Source organism: Galeopterus variegatus, unplaced genomic scaffold, assembly GCF_000696425.1.
Source record: "Galeopterus variegatus unplaced genomic scaffold, G_variegatus-3.0.2 Scaffold10949, whole genome shotgun sequence".
NCBI lineage: Eukaryota > Metazoa > Chordata > Mammalia > Dermoptera > Cynocephalidae > Galeopterus > Galeopterus variegatus.
Genome location: NW_007737060.1, coordinates 19700 through 24499, shown reverse-complemented (window position 1 = coordinate 24499; position 4800 = coordinate 19700). Strand labels below are relative to the sequence as shown.

General features: G+C 41.5%; 1 protein-coding gene across 1 annotated transcript in view; it reads right to left on the bottom strand.

Moving 5' to 3' along the window:
• The window catches only part of CCBE1 (collagen and calcium binding EGF domains 1), a gene marked incomplete at its 5' end in the record, with an annotated part of 35539 nt that overhangs the window by 13453 nt on the left and 17286 nt on the right, over window positions 1-4800 (bottom strand). The window lies entirely within an intron of this gene.

The window sequence follows — 4800 nt, the reverse complement described above, 5'->3', positions numbered from 1 at the left end:
TGGGGTTTATCTAAAATTATCTGGTGTCACTGTGTCACTGCAACAGACCACTCCAACCTGCAAATGAGTGTCTGTGGTCCTGGGGACGGGGTGGGGAGTGAGCCAATGAGTGAGGGAAACTTACAAGGAAATGTATCCCAACTACAGGACAGAGGTCAGCCCTGGAAGCTAAAGATGGGTCCAATTTTATCATCCACTTCCAGCTGAAAACCTGAAATGTGGATCCTAGCCGTGTGCCTTGGTGTTAGGCAGACTCACGCTCAAATCTCAGCCCTGCCACTTTCTACCTGTGAGATTTGGGGTAAGCTACATAACCTGGATTTCCTCATCTATACAATGGAGATTGTAACATCCACCTAAAGGGGCTGTTGGAGGGTTAAAGTGATGTCTTTGATGTGCCCAGCCCAGCATCCAGCCATTATCCCTGACACAGCAGAAACTCTCTGCCTGGGGGTCACTCCTGGCTCTGTTTCTGAGCACCTGTGTGACTCTGGGTAAGTCCCTTCACCTTTCCAGATATTCTTCTTTGTGTGTACAAAACGAGAGGTTTAGACAAGATGACTACAGCTATCCTATTCTGGGTGTATACCCAAAGAAAATTAACCCAATATTTCAAAAAGACACCTGCACTCCCATGTTCATTGCAGCACTTTTCACAATAGCCAAGAGATGGAATCAAGCTACAAGCTCCTCAGTGGATGAATGGATAAACAAACTGTGGTGTATACACACAATGGAATATTACTCAGCAATTAAAAAAATGATATACTATCATTGGCAGCAACGTGGAAGGAACTGGAAACCGTCAGGTTAAGTGAAGTCAGGCACAGAAAAACAAATACCACCTGATCTCACTCATATGTAGAATCTAAAAAATTTTTAAGAAGTGCTTCTCATAGAAGTAGAAAGTAGAATAATGTTTACCAGAGGCTGAGAGGGGAGAGAGCTGGGAAGGAGAAGTGGGGGACTAATGGGTACAAAACTATGCTGTCTACCCTTAGTGAATCATTGTGCAGTATATGCATGTATTGAAACAACATCCCACACCCCACGAACACGTACAAGTAAATGGTAAAATAAAAATTAAAAAAATAAATAAAATGAAATTTTGTCAGCAGGACCGGAAGATGAGACCATGTGCACATGGACGGGCTTCAGAGCTGCTCCCCTGGGCCTTTCCCAGCCCTCAGTGCTCGGTTCACTCCATGTCAAAGTTCTGACGTGAGCCAGTAAATGTTGACCTGAGGCTCGCTGGGTGATACATTTTGGCTCCCTCAGTTCCTCTGTGCGTCAGCAGGAGGAGTGCAAAGGTAAGGCTGGTGCTGCAGAGACGCTGTCCAGAATCCCTGGCTTGACTTTCTGCACAAATGCAGAAGGTGGGCTTGTAGGACGCCAGGTGTTTGGGAAGAAGATTGTGGTAATGTAAGAAGAGTTTCTCCTGGATTCCAGTCAATGGAAGTACGAGTATCATTATCTCATATTAGCCTTCGTAATAGTGATCTATGTCACAGAGCTGTTTGGATGAGTGAGATGCTGCCTGTAAAGCACTTCATGACAAGTGCTAATAATTAATGTTCATTATTTATTTGGTAAACATTTACAGAGCTCTTTCTAGATGGCAGGCATTGTTCTAAGTCCTTTATAAATGTTAACTCATTTAATCATCACAAGAATCCTATGTAGTAGGTATTAACCCTTTTTATAGAACTGAGAGGTTAAGTAACCTACCCAGGGTCACACCGCCAGCAAGTGATACAGCTAGAATTTAAATTTAGCCAATCTGCTTCTAGAATGTGTGCTCTCAGCCACCAAGCAGCCTCTCTTGATATTACTATGGTACTTGGCAAATCAATATATAGTCACTTTAATGTGGATTATTCTTCCTGACAATCCTGAGAAAACTCATTTTACGGAGTAAATAGATCAAGGTAGCAGAGTAAGTCACGTATTGCCTGACGACAAAGGCATGCTAGTGTAAGCAAGTACAGACAGCAGGCTGCAAATCTGCTCACTTTTGAAACCTCACTGACCGCCAACTTCTCCAGCTTGACTGTCTACCCCACTCCATCTGCCCATCGTTTGTGACTGACACTACTGGCTTGGTTTCCCCATAAAACAGTAAGTTTAAGGTAGGACCCTTTCCATACTGTTTTGTATTTTCTCATTTCACAGCCCATGTTAGGGCACAGCAGGGGCTCACCAAACACTCCCTGAATCATTTTTCACATTTCCCTCAACTGCTCACTGGGGCTCACTGTGGGGAGAAGTTTGCTGTCGTAAGAGTAAAGAAATTCCCTGATCCCCAGGCAGCCACGAGGGGAGGCTGAACACACCAGTCCATCCTGGATTACTGAGAGTGCTGAGCCTCTCTTTCTGGAGTGTCACTTTCCTGCGACTCTCTGTAGCTATCCCACTCTCAAATCAAAGAATCTCTGCAACTGGAACACAAGTGACTTTTAAAAAGTTGACAGGTTCATGAGCTCTGATTTTTCTTCAGAGCTTGGATGGTGCAGAGAAACCTTTCTACAAGTCAAAAGACAAACTATTTTATCTATCCCCATACTCTCCCTTTCTCACCAAATCACCTGTCTTGCTTTTCCCCACACCACAGAAGAAATGGTGGAGATGGAGACACTGGGCTCAGCACACCATTTTTAAAAACTTTTTATTTTTCTATTTTTTATTAGAAAATAAGGCACAGCATCTGGAAATCCCACAAAACAAATATACACCTTAGCAAATTATAAGAAAGCAAGCACCCTTCTGTTGAATACTTGAGTCAACAAATAGAACTTTACCAGCCACCCCAGGTTCCCCTTCTGTGTCCTGTCCCAATCAGTCTCCTCCCTCCCCCCCAAAAGTTACCACTCCTGACTTTATGTTAATCACTTCCTGTGCTTTAAAAAATAATTTATCACCCCATGGTGCATGCCTAGACACGTTGGTTTAGTCTTGTCCATTTAAAAAACGATAGGTCTTTAAGTTTCTTGTACTCTGCAGCTTGCTGCTTCACCTCTCTTTATACTTTATTGACTGAAGAAACCAGGGCATTTGACCTGCAGTATTTCCCACAGTTGGGATTTTTGCCTGACTGTACATTCATGGTGCAGTCCACATGTTTGCACACCATTTTATACCGTGGAATTGGCCACAGTCCAAGATACCTGGTACTTACTTCTTGGCCAATGTTTATTTGGGCAGATGTCCTACGTTCTTTTGCAAATGGAACAGATGGCATTAGCAGTATCAAGATGATATTAAAAACTAACTGACAATCCAAACACTGGCACAGGAGCAGAAGTGAGAAGATCTAGGTTTTAGGTCTGGCCTCTTAGGCAGTTACTGCACCTATCTGGGAATATCAGCATCTTCCTTACAGGGTTATGGTGATGATTAAATGAGATTCTGTAAATAAAACTGCTTTACAAACTGCAGAATGCAACACATTCTAATAGGTACCTTTAAAAATGAATTGTTCCTCATAGTGTTCCTTAAATGTTCAGCATTAGTTTAATTGCCATAATGCACTTGTAGGGAGAATTTGGTATTGATAGACCAATTGTAATCCAACCAACTGCATGAGAGTTGTTGGAATAATAAGATCTTGTGGATTTTCATATAGCTCTATAGACAGGTATTTCAATACAAGTTTTTTAACTTAAAAAAAAATATTTCTTATTTTTAGATCAAAATGTTGCAGGGAGATTAATGGAAATCCAGATGTTGAATTAGCAACTAGATTTCTGAACAATTTGTGATATTTAGCCCCACTGTTCCTAAAGATCACCCTGGCTAGAATGAATTTCCCTATGGCTTGTGGATTATTTCCAGGGAAGGAAAGTGAGGGTAACTTTATGCCTTGAGATGTTAATCAACTGCCTCTCCTAAGCCCTAATCCTTTAGCCTAGGAAATGCAAACTTACTTCTTCCTTGAACCCTTTTTTGGGTTTGCTCAATAAATACTAATAGTAATCTAAGCTCAGCACAAGGATATCTGTATGAGATGTGTTTGTTTATATCTCTGCGTTTACACTGATATACTTAAAAGGTTTCATTTCTGGTCTCCCTATAAGATCACAAGCTATTTGGGGTCAGATCTGTGTTTTACTCATAATTATACATCAATTATAGCATACATGCCTTTGCTAAAGTTAATCACATCTTCAACAAAGGCTTGCAAAGCTATTTCTCTTCTCTGCCTGTTGATGCGCTTGTTTAACTGGTAGCTGTGGTTTTCATTAGGGGCTGGCTGCATGTTTGTTGAACATGGAAAAGAGATACTGTCTCACACACACCCTTTTGCCCTTTAGAATAACTGGATGCCAAAGTTAAACAGATTACATACACCTCTTTGATATACTAAGAGCTTTGAGTAGAAGCAAGTACATAAATAAACCAGTCAGTTTATGTTTTATCAGCACAAGAGCAATTTCTGAATCGCTGACAAACTAGCAAATTGACTAAACTTAGGTATGATAAACACTGTCTGTCTGGGTCCAGGAGAGTTGCTCCATAAGTCAGGTCACTAGATCCATCACGGGGGCATTACTCACAGTCTAACAACGTTACTGGAGATCAGATGGATATTCCATCAGGCGTCTGTGGAGGCTTTTATAAATTGAGTCAGTTCTCACTCTCGGTGACAGAAGGCACCCAAAGGGCTGCTTTTCCTGGGGGCACGGAGCCCAGACAAAGCACAGGCTATAATTTTTAAATGTGAAAAGTAAAGCTGCTGCAGAAATTCTTCACTAGTTTATGGAAGTTCATAGGATGTTCTTTACAGATAAAATATACATAAAA